This window comes from Ostrinia nubilalis, chromosome Z (assembly GCF_963855985.1).
Source record: "Ostrinia nubilalis chromosome Z, ilOstNubi1.1, whole genome shotgun sequence".
NCBI classification, from domain to species: domain Eukaryota; kingdom Metazoa; phylum Arthropoda; class Insecta; order Lepidoptera; family Crambidae; genus Ostrinia; species Ostrinia nubilalis.
Window position 1 is genome coordinate 25,585,442 of NC_087119.1, and position 15,853 is coordinate 25,601,294.

At 35.5% G+C, this 15,853-nt stretch overlaps 1 protein-coding gene across 1 annotated transcript in view; it reads left to right on the top strand.

Annotated features, from left to right (window-relative positions):
* Window positions 1–15,247, top strand: part of LOC135086971 (biogenesis of lysosome-related organelles complex 1 subunit 2) — a 94,292-nt gene extending 79,045 nt beyond the window's left edge. The window contains exon 5 of the transcript XR_010260650.1: window positions 15,083–15,247. The gene's annotated coding sequence lies outside the window, so the exon portion shown is untranslated. The remainder of the gene's footprint in view (window positions 1–15,082) is intronic.
* The last annotated feature ends 606 nt before the right edge of the window (window positions 15,248–15,853 follow it).

Here is a 15,853-nt window from a genome sequence, read left to right on the forward strand (position 1 = left end):
TTTTCCAATTGGCCGGGAAAGAGAATGAAGCCGCCAAGAAAAAACCGAACACTGCCGAGCGCGCCCGATCGTCAATCTTTGGCTGCCTTCACCGCTCTTCGTTCGTTCGTATTTTTTAGGCGCGAACACTATGTTTTCTAGCTAATTCAAAACCTGCGTTAATTTTGGGTAAACATACTCGTACGAGTACACTATAATGTATATTATAATAATTATGACTCTTGCAAGCTGTATACTGATGTCTACCAACTCATTTCATGGTTTTCTTACCCTGAAATGCCCCAAATAGGGTGAAAAACCTAACAAATATGACAAATATATACAAACATACTACACTAAGTTAAACTATAATAGATCGGCGCACGGTGGTCCCGATTTAATAAAACATGGACATTGATGCTAGAAGCACGAAATTTTTTTTGATGGTTACTGCTATGATAACTAATAAGGCAAAAAAATATTACAATCCTACGACGTCTATTTCGTAGTAAAAAAAAATATATAGATATTTTTTGTATGGAAGAAATTACGTTTCTGTCAATTTTTCGAAATTCTTTTACGATGTCAAGATGCCGATCACACATGTTATAAAACAAGTGATTCTGAGTATTTCATGCGAAGATACTTGTTACTTATCTCTGCGTACTTTTGAGTTATCGAGGGTTGAAAAATCGATTTTTTTATATTAAATATTTCCACGAAACATTGCCAAAATTACAATATGGTGTATAAGGGACACCTTTGATGACACATAATAACGACTCGCACTCGCGCGCGCTCGTATGCATCAGCTTTTAATAAAATAAAATAAAAAATTAAGGGAAATACTTAATACAACGTTGTATGTATAGGTCCGCTGGCCGTCAAAAAGTAGCTTATACGAGAGGTTGCCCAATTTACAATATGTCCATCATTGATAACTCACACAAATATCATCTCTCTGTGAAGGATAACAAGTTTTTTTTGTTTCAAGAAGCTCTTGACAGGATGGAAGCCCATAAATACTCTCTGAAGTGAGAATGAATCTCAAATTGCGATATTGCCATTTTGACAAATTACATGATGTAACTAGCGCTAACGTTTATCTTCAGGTAGACACAGTTATAAGTTAAAAGATTGTCTACTATTTCACACTGTTTTTCGTTTTGGAACAGTTCTTTGATTATAGGTAGTCGCTAATTTCGTTTTGTTAGACTCTTTCGGTTTAGCACATTAAGCGTAAACTAATTCCTCCTCAGAATGATCTAAAAGTGTTAGAGAGCGCCTCTTCTTCTGCAGAAGAAGAATTTTGCATAAATCTTCAAAAGGTTTTTTATTTATACCAGAAGTCGATGGTTGCACATCTACTTCCGCAGTCTCATCAACTGGAGCGTCTTCCTCGGTGTTAACGTTGTCTATGCGTTGTGTTAACTCGGTAAAAAAACATTTTTTAAATCTATATTTTTACATTTCGGCCAGACCATTTCAGACTAAAATGACGAACGTATTGGCATTGAATTGTCTTCCGAAGATTTGAGTAATTATCAAATAATTAAGTCGTAATTTTACACATTTTTGCACCAGAATTCGCATTGGCTAGACTCTGAAATTGTCTGGCCGAATTGTAAAAATATAGATTTAAACAATGTTTTTTACCGAGTTAACACAACGCATAGACAACGTTAATACTGAGGAAGACGCTCCAGTTAATGAGACTGCGGAAGTAGATGTGCAACCATCGACTTTTAGTATAAATAAAAAACCTTTTGAAGATATATGCAAAATTCTTCTTCTGCAGAAGAAGAGGCGCTCTCTAACACTTTTAGATCATTCTGAGGAGGAATTAGTTTACGCTTTATGTGCTAAACTGAAAGAGTCTAACAAAACGAAATTAGCGACTACCTATAATCAAAGAACTGTTCCAAAATGAAGAACAGTGTGAAATAGTAGACAATCTTTTAACTTAAAACTGTGTCTACCTGAAGATAAACGTTAGCGCTAGTTACATCATGTAATTTGTCAAAATGGCAATATCGCAATTTGAGATTCATTCTCGCTTCAGAGAGTATTTATGGGCTTCCATCCTGTCAAGAGCTTCTGGAAACAAAAAAAACTTGTTATCCTTCAGAGAGAGACGATATTTGTGTGAGTTATCAATGATGGACATATTGTAAATTGGGAAACCTCTCGTATAAGCTACTTTTTGACGGCCAGCTGACCCATACATACAACGTTGTATTAAGTATTTCCCTTAATTTTTTTTTATTTTAATAAAAGTTAATGCATACGAGCGCGCGCGAGTGCGAGTCGTTATTATGTGTCATCAAAAGTGTCCCTTATACACCATATTGTAATTCTGGCAATTTTTCGTGGAAATATTTAATATAAAAAAATCGATTTTTCAACCCTCGATAACTCAAAAGTACGCAGAGATAAGTGACAAGTATCTTCGCATGAAATACTCAGAATCACTTGTTTTATAACATGTGTGATCGGCATCTTGACATCGTTAAAGAATTTCGAAAAATTGACAGAAACGTAATTTCTTCCATACAAAAAATATCTATATATTTTTTTTTACTACGAAATAGACGTCGTAGGATTGTAATATTTTTTTGCCTTATTAGTTATCATAGCAGTAACCATCAAAAAAATTTTCGTGCCTCTAGCATCAATGTCCATGTTTTATTAAATCGGGACCACTGTGCGGCGTCCCAGTTCTTGTGTTAGTCGTTCTTGCTTAGCTTTGGCTTCTTTACCTACAAAAGGTAATTATCACGTCATTTGATATTCATATGTATTATTCATCATTTGTTTTATTTTATTTTATTGTCTGAGCCAAGTTGCGCGCAAAATATGTAAGCGCTAATGCGTATAAAGCTTAGTAAATAATCTAAGTAACGTTAAAACATCCATAGTCATAGTCATAGTCATAAATGTTTATTATAATGTTTATTTATCGATATCCCTTATATCGTTTTGTTTCGCACTCTGTCCTTCGTATAGGACTTTAGTGTCAAAAACATATTATGTCCTACTTCTACTTAATATATTTAAAAACCAATAACATGTTAGAAAGAAGGAAAGAAATTGGTACATTTACATCTATAAAAGCGAAAGGTCACTGAATCACTCACTCATCACGAAATCTCAGAAACTACAATTGCTAGGAGGCCCAAATTTTGCATGGGGGTTCCTTTTAGATACGTGGGCGTTCACTAAAACGGGAAATTCAAAAATTCAACCCGTAAGAGGGTAAAACGGGATCCACGCGTACGAAGTCGCGGGCGGCCGCTAGTAAAACAATAAAAATACTACACTCGCGAGCAAAACTATGGAATCACTTACATGAAGTTGTTTCCACGCGATCTTGTGTACTAACGAATTTGTTAGTAACAAAAAAAGTGGCACCATTTTAAAGATTTAACTTTTACCTTTTAATTGATACCAAATTCATTTAAATCACACCGGTATTTAAAAAGATATCCCGGCTGATGTGAAGAAGTAAGGAAAAAGACATGTATCAACTGTTTGATACGTCGCGAGTTGCGGCCTACTTACCCCCTATAAAAACACGTGTTTTCGTATTTTTGCTTTCACACGTTGATCCATACACATCTCCGCTTTTTTTGTCACTTTACCTGCGATTCTACACCTACAGAAGCAGCACAAATCGTTGCACTATTGCAAAAAGGGCTCAGCCAGCAGGCTGTCGCACGTCAGTTCCACATTTAAGCCAGTCCTGGGTTTCGAAAGTTTTAAGACGCTTTCGGGAGACTGGTGGCTTTATCCCGAGACCAAGTTCTGAACAGCGCCGGTGCATATCGCAGAGGGATGACCGTTTTTTCATGTCAACCTCTCTATGAAATCATCATTTGAGTGGTATCGACGTCCAGCAAGAGCTCAGAAATGTTCGTAGGATAGCTGTTAGCGTGTGGACAGATCGTCTAAGATATAAGCAATAGAATTTGACTCCAAAAAGGCCTGCCACAGGCTCGAAACTGACGGCAGGTCACCGACAAGCACGCTTTCAATTAACTCGCACTTATTTTGATGGGTAGGCGAGTAATGGAGGCGAGTTTTGTTCTCCGATGAATGCAGACTGTGTTTGCAGTGCAGCAGTTGAAGAGGTCGGGTCTATAGGCAGCCTGGGGAGCGATTTGTGCAGTGCTGGTTCGCTGAAACAGTGGCTTATCGGGGTGGCTTGCTCGACTTCCCATCGAGATGTGTACGAGCAAATTGAAAGCGTGCTTATCGGTGACCTGCCGTCAGTTTCGAGCCTGTGGCAGGCCTTTTTGGAGTCAAATTCTATTGCTTATATCTTAGACGAACTGTCCACACGCTAACAGCTATCCTACGAACATTTCTGAGCTCTTGCTGGACGTCGATACCAGTCAAATGACGATTTCATAGAGAGGTTGGCATGAAAAAACGGTCATCCTTCTGTGATGTGCACTGGCGCTGTTCAGAACTTGGTCTCGAAAGCGAAAGCGTCTTAAAACTTTCGAAACCCAGGACTGGCTTATGTGGAGCTGACATGCGACAGCCCGCTGGCTGAGCCCTGCTTGCAATAGTGCAAGGATTTGTGCTGCTTCTGAAGGTGTAGAATCCCAGGTAAAGTGTCAAAAGAAGCTGAGATGTGTATGGATCAACGTGTGAAAGCAAAAATCCGAAAACACGTGCTTTTATAGGGGGTAAATGGGCCGTAACTCGCGACGTATCAGACAGTTGATACGTCATGTCTTTTTCCTTACTTCTTCACATCAGCCGCGATATCTTTTTGAATACTGGTGTGATTTAAATGAATTTGGTATCAATTTAAAATGGTGAATTTGGTATAAGTTTAATCTTTAAAATGGTGCCACTTTTTTGTACTAACAAATTCGTTAGTACACAAGATCGCGTGGAAACAACTTCATGTAAGTGATTCCATAGTTTTGCTTCCATAGGTTTATATATATTGGGTTGGGGACCTTTTTATAACTTTTATCGTTTCGTTTTCTTATTTTTTTAACTATGTTTTTCATTGCGAAATGAAATTATTTTCAATCTTCTTCTTTCTAAAAATCAAATCATTAAAAATCCTTATGTGCTCAATATGGGTCATACAGACAGTACAGTAGTTTGGAGAAGTAGGTAAATGTTTCACCTTATTGCCTACCTATCACATTAAGTATGCAAATATATTGTTTATACAGGGTGTTAGGTAAATGGGTATATGAGCCGACACTAGCCCATGTTAAGATGGGCAAATAAATGGTATGGTGAAGTCAGAAAATTGATATCTTTATTTTAATTATTTAAATTTTCATACAAATCGGATTTTATAAAATTTATTTTGTATGAAAATTAAAAAAATTAAAATGAAGCTATCAATTTTCTGACTTCACCATACCATTTATATGCCCATGTTAACATGGGCTAGTATCGGCTCATATACCCATTTACCTAACACCCTGTATAGGTATAAAAAATTACAAACATTTGAAAATTAAATATTAATTAAATCTGCACAATATTACTTACTGTTAGCAGTAGCAAACATCGGGGTAGCAATTTCCCATGAAAAGGTACTCGCTCAGTCCCTTTCTATCCGTTTCATGGAGACGAAATCGACGCGGGCGCAGACAACTCTACTCCCCCTTCGTACGCTGAAATGGGGAAAAATTGTTAGCATTTGTAGAACAAGACATAATGATAGAATGTTCACAATGTGTTTTGTTAGTTTATGTTTTATTGCTTGGAAACTGTCGAACGATCTTGTAGTTTTGTGTTTTGTTACAAAAAATGTAAAATTTTATAAAAGTTTTGTGTTTCGAGATATTGTTTTATAAAATTTCTGAGTTGTCTCACTTCGAAAGCTATCATTTGAAGGGTTTCTCTGAAAAATTCCGAACAAAGTTTGCGTAAACTTGACTAATTCTTTAAGAGTATTACAGTGAATTATTAAGGAAAGACGTAATTATTTTGCGCACAGAGTAAAGAAGAAAAATGAGACAAATCCAAATTTTAATTATCTTATTTACCTACCTATTCTTAATTTATATTTATTAAAGGGCTTAAGTTTGGGGTTAATTTTTTGGATCGTATATAAAATAAAAGTTTTGAACCTAAATCTTAAAAAATAAATAATAATATTATTGCACAATAAAGTTTTTCTTTAAAAATACATTTTTATTCACGAATCATGACCTGTTTTCGAAAAAATATTTTTTGGCTCGCGCTTCCGATGCTTTTAATTTAAAAAAAATTAAAGATAAAATTATTGCTTAAAGATGATCGCATAATCATACTAGTAACTTAAAAGTGCATTAGCTTCGTTGCACAAAACAATCTGTCAAAGTAAAATTATTTCGCTAAAGTCATACAAGTGCTAGAATAAGGGAGCGTCGCTGGCCCGATCGATATACACGCCTTAAAGCGCCACCTAGCAGGGCGGGCGTGGGCGGGCGGTTCTAAGCGCGGGTAGGTAATGCAGTATTTAATTGAAAATTTCGCTTATGCTTCAAAAACACTGCTAATTCGAAGCAATGGTAATTATTAGGCATTAATTAGCTTTGTACAACTTCAGTATCACTTTTGTATGAATAATTCGCACATACTGCCTAAAGAGACAAAGGCGCGCCATTTTGGAAATCGATACCATGACTTCAGCCGTGCAATGGTGACGCAATTCGAGTTGCATAGAATACAGATTTTTACAACAAAAAATACATTTAAGGAGCTAATATTTTATGATTTTTCAAATATGAAAACAGGTAATGATGACAAAAAATAATTCACAAAAATAAAATAAATTAAAAAATACTTACCAAGGTCTAATGCGACTGCTTATTTTTCTTTATTCTTCTTTTTCGGCAGGAATTACTGTCACTGACTTCAAAATTGTATTTTAATGGAGACATTTTGTTTAATATTTTGCTGTTACTTTGAACGTGCTCACGTATATAGAGTCAGTTAGTAACTGTGCGCGTCGTCCCCTCTCCTGCCCTTATATACCCTGGCCGACCCCCAAACTTTTGGGAACAAAGGGACGAGATGATTAGCGAGGGCTTTATGAGGGAAGTACCTTGCCCAGACAACTGTATTGATTTTTAGGGTGGTTAGACCCAAAATCCTTGGAAAGGGACAAAAGATTGAATATACTCGTTGGAGAGTCAGATAGCATGGCGGAAATTACTGAAGAAAAAATAGACATAATAAATCTGGAGATTTTTCGCGTATTAGATTTGTTAGACTATCGTATGTACATAAATCCTAAAAACAAATAACGCTACTTGTACGTGCTTGTACTCAGATAGCCGATACGGCGACGATATCTAAAGTCATTTGTTTTCAATAATACTGGACAGGGTGTTTGGCGGAAGGTTAGACAAACTTCGTGGGTGTATAGGTAAGGTCATTTTAAGAATACAAGTTCGCCCATTTGACCCTAAGTGAGCTACTGTTCTTTTAATTGATTTTTTTGTTTTTATTATATTTTTTTCCGTTTGACATGAAAACTGCTTTAATTTTTATGCTCGCATGTTTTCAACCGATTTTTTTATTTGATATTAATATCGAATAGGTCTTAAATAAAATAAAATAATTTCAGATCCAGATAATGATTGGATAGCTAATTACGATCTGTCAAAGTTTAACAAAAGTACAAACCACGATAAAAAAATCAACTTAGAATTCGTTTTAAAAAAATGAATGGTGATAATGAATTGCCAATGTTCTAAACATCTCTAGCTTCTCTTCATTCCAATGATATATGATATCATATAAAAAATGCAAGACTGGTATGTATTTGATTTCGATGACGTCATAAATAAGTGACTACAAGATCAAAAAATCAAAATCAAAAATATTTTATCAGTTTAGACTACAAGTGGCACTTATGAACGTCAAAATGTAGTAAAAAAGAAAAAAGAAAAGGTAGCCCTTATGGGGCACTTTACATGTCTCCCTATCTTTTGGGCCCTACCAGCGCTTCGAGTAGTAACTTATTAGTAACGTGTGCTACTATCTATACATAATTGACTTATAATTATTTGGATATTATGTATTTTATTACTGACTCTACTATGACTTAGTTCTTGTATCTCCAAAATATGAAATTATGAGTTTGATGTGTGATTTTTCCAACAAAAGGTAGCCTAAGTTTGTCTCTCAGAGCCAATCCATCTCTAAATTTCTAAATAATAAAATAAGGGCAGAGTTTTAAGTGATGTTTAGTATAATTGTCTGACTGAATAAGAGGGTTGTTTATTTTTAGAACAGGTGTAAAATCATAACATAATTATACAAGCAATTTTCTTTTATCTTTAAAACGAAATCGCTCATATAGCGCCCGTGCAAAGTTGCCCTGGCTCTTTAGTTTCAATTATTTAATTCTTTTTATTTTACTTTTATTTTCTGTAAATATTACTTTTGTATATAGTTTTGATTTTTTTTTATTTCACTATAGATTAATTGTAAATAACTGTAAATGTTCAAATATTAAAATGAAACATTTTTTGAAACTATTAAGTATTTTGTCAATGCGCAAGTCTACGTAAAATGTTGACCGCTGGTACACTGCAGCTGGCCTTTGACCATCTGTTCCCATGATAATAATTTGGAAACACTTATAATACCTGCATCTTTTGAAGTCTGGTCTAGAATTCAGACCCTATTTTTATGTCAGTTAGCCTTAACGGCATTCTAAGGGTCTCTTTCAATACTGGTTATAATAAAGGGTCTTTTTAAATACGTCATTGAACAAGGATTATCTCAGACATAATATTTTTTTTTATGTGATAGGAGGCAAACGAGCAGACGGATCACCTGATGGTAAGTGATTACCGTCGCCCATAGACACCCGCAGACCCAGGGGCGTTACAGGCGGTAATATCAGTGTGTTACAATGGTTATTACATTTTGTAAGGGCTCTGTGAAGTACTGGGTGAAATATTGTAGTGGAGAGTATAAAAAAAGATCTTTTGAAACTGTAATTGTACGCTTGGATGATGATTTTTAATAATCGTTTAAAGCTGCAGCCGCACTCCGCGTTTGGGATTAAGAAATATCTTTTAAATCTTTATAAATAATCCGAACAATAGATAACAAATGTTATCCCCGGAATAACTGTTTTAATCTCGACTTAAACTAGATTTAGAGCAATCGTAAATATTTTCCCTATTCATTATTATGATCTAGAATTTTAGTGATATTTTTCAAGCTCAAGTAAGTGCATAATTCTATTGTTACGGCCATCTAATTAGTTAAAATAAATAGCTGGATGAAGAAACCAGGAGACTTAAAAAAGTAATTTTCTCTACTAATCTCTACATTTACATAGACCACCTTGTCTTGATTTCTGTTCCGTAAAAATACATAATTAATGTATTGTCCTCGAAAAATCATACGCTTGTATTCACAGACATTACTATGAGGTCTCACAGTGCGCGTGGATGCACAGGGTGACAAATGAACCAATCACAGAGCTCTATTCAAAGCTGTGTGTTCGATTTGCTGCTTCACTTAAGCAAGCATCGTTTGTGAATACGTTCGATAGAGTCAGATCACAGAGTCGTCTACTACTTGTAGTAAGGCCACACCTGTGAAGATGAAACTCATAGCAAAGGTTTTAGGTTTTATACAAAAGGTTACCAATGTTGTTATTTTTGTTTTTTCCCATATGAAGTAAGTGACTATTTTCTTCCATTTTCTGATTAAAATTTAGAGATAGGTAATACATTTTTTTTAAAATTAATAATTAGAAAATTGACGGATCTGGGGACACTTTTTAAGATGATACCATTGTAACTTTTTATTTATTTGTTTTCCTTTTTTTGTAAATATTTATCTATTAATATACATTCATAGATTTAGAAAAAGCTAAATTTCTTTGTTGCGCTTCCTGCCACACCCTTAATAAGGATGATGACTGGGTAATGAAATCGAAATTCTATTCAGTCCGTCAGACAATTTTTTCCATAATCGATTATTTACAGTATTAGGTATATTGAGTTGAAATGTCGCGTGACGTCACTTCTACTCAAGCGTGACGTATCGCGCCATTTCAACTCGATGTAGCACTGGTATTATTTAATTATGAAAGAAAATAAAAAATATAGTTTAATATTTTCTAATTATCTGTATGACGGACAAATAATTGAAATTTTGTCATCTAGCCTATTATAGTGTGCGCATGCATGAAACTATTGATCCAGGTGGCTGGGTGTACCACCTAGGCTAGGTTTCAGTGTCCCATGAAGTTACATTTTTTACAAATTGTGTATTTCTGTTGCAGCCATAACATACATAATTCACGATAATATTCTATATTGGCAATGAGAATGAGATCTTCTACGATGACTGTAAATTTTAGACTCTAAACTTACTTTAGAAATCTAAAATCTTTAAGGATCTTGTACTTTGTTTTCAGGCCCCGAATAACCCACTTTTTTCTTAAAATGGACTTTCAGGCATCAAAATACATTCCTATACCTAAGTATTAATTTCTGCGAAAATTCTAAAATCTGAATTTTTAAATTGTTTACTTTGTTTTAAATACAGCCCGCCATTTTATTGCTAGAAACTTCTTCAGCCTGAAGACGCTACGCATGCGTAGGTGTGTCATAGCTTTTCGACCTTATATTAAGCGAACAAGGTTTAAATTATGGTGACAGTATTTTCGACAAAGCGCTTGTGCAAGAGTATTGATCAAGGTTGCTTGGTGAGGGTGGGTGTACTGCAGGGAAAGTCTAAAGGTGGATTTATATTAGTCTGGCGAGTTGTGTCGTGACGCATTATAACGGTAGCAGAATGCAAATGTTTAAACTAGAAGTGTTGTGTCGTGGTGGCTTCTGAAATGTATGAAACCGATTCAGTTCTGATGCGTCACGACATGACATGTCAGACAGATATAAATACACCTTAAGATCCTCATCCAGCTCCTCACCTGACACGGAGGCTTATTATGTATGGCTCGATATAATGCATGAGTTGGCAGAAACCTTTAGATCCTAGGTCTAAATATTGAAATTCAGCCTTTATCTACGGTTGAAATAAAGTAGAGTTATGTCTCGTTCTCTAATACTCACTTTAGTAGGGACCCTCCGAGCTGGTCCGCCATGCATGTGTGGATCAAATGCTCCACGCCACAGACAGGGGTTTTTTTTACGCCCTTGTTCATAAAAACTCAATTATCTTCGGTTATATTAGGATCTAAGCCATGATATTTTTACAGAATACTCTGTATTAGTTTCTTGACCTAATTTAATAAGTTTTTCCAACAGAAATGTTATAATAAAGCTTGTATACTACACCAAATAATTGCAACGATTTAAACTTAGTTTTAAGAATTATAGAAATAATAACGAATATTTGACTGTATTATGTATTTAATTTAATCCCCAACACATATTTTAACAGATCAGATACAAAAAAACCAACCCTCTTCATACAAATTTCATCAACAAAACATGTTTGAAACTTTCATAGAAAAACTCAGTACTCAGAGTACCATAAAAACTGAGCTCGACAAAAAATATTTATTTATTGGGACCAAAGCTTTAGAGTATTGAAACAGATGTTTACAGTAACTTGAGTACCTATATCAGTGGACGAGGATATAAGTGGTTCATGTGTAATCACAATGGAATTTGAATGAGAGATAAACAAAAAAGGGTTATTTTTTTGCTTACAAATCGGCAGTTACAAGACATGGATTTCTGCATGTTTAGAACTGATAGTTTAAACAAAAGTTACATTTTCCAGAAACTTGATTTAACTAGGTTTAATTTGAACATAACATCTTGCAAGGTTTCTAAGAAAATTTTTGAGATAAATGCTAACAAAAACAGACAAAAATGGCCAAAATGGGTCAAGGTAGTATGGAAATTTATTTTATTAAAAAGGGATGTTAGAAGTATATCTATTGGTATAAGTGTATTGATATAATCAGATGATCCGTCTGCTCGTTTGCCTCCTGTCACATAAAAAAAAAACTAAAAAAATATTGCGATGGATTCTATTAGGTACTGACTAGCTGACCCGGCGAACTCTGTTCCGCCTTAAAGGCAGTAAATAAGCTACCTACCCTGGACTACAACAAACACTTTAAAACCAAAATCAGCTCAATCGACCCAGCCGTTATCGAGTTGTAATCAGACTAACGAACAGCAATTTATTTTTATTTATATAGAAGATAGATAGAAGATAGATTCTGAACAAATAGTTTTAAGGTTTCGTATATACTAAAAATAACCTTGTATACTTAGTAGGTTAATAAAATGAAAATCCATCCACTAATTTATTATGATTTTTATTTATTGAAAGAAATAGTTAACATCACAGACAAGAAATATAAATCAAACATAAACAAATTCTTCAATTAAATTTTTATCAGCTTTTACCTAAGGTTTTAATGTTATTTATTCAACATCTTAAACTAAATTAAAAAACAAAGAAATACCTACTGTATTCTTCTACAACAATCTATAAATAATATTTTTTATAACATTCATAGATATTATAACAATTACAGTTAACACTTTATACAAACAAAAACAAATATTCTCCTTAGAGATTGTACCGAAAAATCAATGCATAAACAAACAAAAAAATATTAACACGCAACATGGACATAATGTAAGAACATGAACGAATATTTCTTGCCTTTAAAGTAATCTAAGAGAACCACTGGAAAAGTAAAACCAGGCCTGGCTCACTCCGCGCCGTACATCCGCTAAAAGAAGTACCTACAGCAAAGCGCCCCGCCGCGGCGGGTATTATCAGTCGAGTGTCACGCGCGCGCCCGTCGGGACTTGATGTTTTGCCTTTAATAAATAATTTCTTTTGAATACAACTTATTTTTACTGTTACGGCTAAAGATAGATGTGAACATAAACTTAAGATTAGCCGGCTAAACTTAAGTTTATCTTCGACGAGGTGTTAATGTTAGTTTCTTCTATCTTTAGCCGGCTAAACTTAAGTGTAACCGCAGGCCCTTGGCTAAAAATGTAGAAGGAAATGGAAAAGGAAACAATGTAATAATGTTTACTATTTTGACACGAAAACTTTATTAAAAAATAATCACTTTCATTACACATACTTTTATGTACCTATGTAGGTATTCAAAATTACAATTATTACAATAACAAAATATTAATTACTTAAAACAATATCTAGGTAAAATAATAAGGAACCATTTGGTCATTACAGAATCTTCTGTAGGTAGGTATTTAAAATTACAAAATAAAACTTCTTCAGTGTTAATTACTTAAAAAAATGTCTAGTCACAATTGTTAAATAATATGGAGCTATTCGTTGTCTCCCCACCGCCCCCTCAAGCCCTCCGCCGGCCTGGCGCGCCCATCGAATACATTTTTAGCCGTATCGTTTTGGCTAATGTGCACATTAGCCGGCTAAAGATGGAATATCATGACGCAAACTAACATGTTATCGAACTTTAGCTGCTTCTCGAAGCTAAACTTAAGTTTAGCCGGCTAATCTTAAGTTTATGTTCACACCTATCTTTAGCCGTAACAGATACACCAAATTACGACAAGCTAGTTCTTATACCATAATGCATAGGTACCCCAACAATATTCAGTAAAAAATAAATTGTTGCCAAAGTACAGCGAGTAACATTAGATTAAAGTGCAAAGCCAAATACAAATATGATTTTCGGGTGACGGACGCCTCTCGTTCTAGGATGTAGCCGTTTCGTGTTTGTGCAGTAAGTAGGTAGGTATGATGTAATTCTTTCTTCAGTGATAGTAGGTATGTTTAAATTATTTGTCTTATGTTAAAATAGGAATGAATCAAGACATTGTATTAAAATAAGTGGTTTTTTATCCTCAGTAGGTATATCTAAAATGTTATTTTTACAAAGGTAAAATAACACTAATACTTACCTACATACGTACCTCATTACAAATAATTAAGTAGATTAATTCTATTTTTTCACTAGACAGCATAGCAACCCTAACAGCGTAAGAAGAGTTCAGAGACACGCGATAGAAAGAGACAAAACTTGTAGGTGAATAAAATTGTAGGTACGTAGTGCTATGCGAGCTGAATAACACTGTATCGCGTGGTAGCAAGACTCATATTTATTTAAATCGTCTTGCGGAGTAATCCTTCTGTAGGTACTACTATTATTTATTCTGTGGTAAAACGCTGCTGCAATGGAAGGGGACGATTCACTACACGCTACACTTCAGTCTGCAAAAAAAAAATTACAATAAGCTTCTGTACGATAGGCCTCTTCCTTCAAATGAAATGTAAATGGAGCTATTTAAAGTATTATCAATTTATCGTTATAAAAAAAACAAAACTAACTGTGCCCACGGCTTCATACGCGTAAAGATAGTTTGAGTATTTTTTTCCGTTTACGCAACAATTTTCATTAATGCTCTGCTTCTATTGGTCGAAGCGTGATGGTAAAGTCATTCCACTATATAAAATGGGCTATCCGACAAAAAATAAATAAATCCCGAGATTTACCAACCAAACAAAACAAACTCTTCAGCTCTATAATATTAGTATATTACTACCTACATTAAATAAAAGGAGTAATAGAAAATGTATTGCAAAATCTTAAAATGTCAAAGGCTTACCCTTTTTAATAATAAATTTTGTATTCCGTCCACTTATTCTCGCCCGGCTGGCTGACCAGGCGTATTCGATGTGGCGGCTCTACAATTTGAACGTGCTCGCCGGGCTCGTCAAAATCGACGAACTCAATGGGCTCGTCGAACTCGACGGGCTCGGAGGGCTCGTCTATTCGATGTGGCGGCTCTACAATTTGAACGTGCTCGCCGGGCTCGTCAAAATCGACGAACTCAATGGGCTCGTCGAACTCGACGGGCTCGGAGGGCTCGTCTATTCGATGTGGCGGCTCTACAACTTCAACGTGCTCGCCGGGCTCGTCGAACTCGACGGGCTCAACGGGCCCGACGCGCTCAATGGGCTCAACGGGCTCGTCGGGCTCGTCGGGCTCGTCGAACTCGGCGAGATATGGCTCTGCAAAAAAACAACAATATGTAGCAAAAATATGTTGAAAAAACTTCCACTTTAAGCGTAGGCGCACACTAGGCAACAAGACAGCGACAACTCGGCGACTAAGAGTAGGCGCACACCGTTGATTTTTAGTTGGCCGATAGTTGTGCCCGATTTTAATTTGTATGAAGAATCGGCCAAATCGAATCGGCGTAGTGTGCGCACTCCCATACATGCCCATACTGATCAACTGCCCGACTAAACTATCGGCAGACGAAAAATCAACGGTGTGCGCCTATTCTTAGACGCGACGATAGGCTAATTCTAGAATAGGCGTATAGTCGCCGAGCTGTCGCTGTCGCGTGTCGTCTAGTGTGTGCCTATACTAAGCAAAAAAAGACGCTACCGTTCAAGATCGTGACGACACGGGTCCATAGCACCTCGCCCGGCCGTCTCACCGTTATCATCGTCATCCCCATGCATCTATAGCGCACTTTCATTGCGTCTCTGTAAGAAAAACCATTACGTTTACATCTACAACACATGTGATTTATTTAGAATAGAGACGTGCTCAAAGAGAATTATCATTTATTAGTCGCTCTGAAAGAAACATCAGGTTTAAACAGGTCATAGGTATAATCCTACTAATATTCAATTATAAGAGGGGTTGACTTCCAGTTTATACAGACTTAAAAAAAAAGAAAAAAATTTGTGTGCATCATGAAAGTTCTAGTACATTTAAATCAAATTGTTGAATAAACAAAAAACCCAACTGCGTAAAAATGAACTAAAAAGATAAAAACAAGACAACTCAGCCTTAGTGTTCAGAATTGCAGTCGGACGCATCAAATCTTGTTTTTATCTTTTTAGTTCATTTTAAACGCAGTTGGGTTTTTTG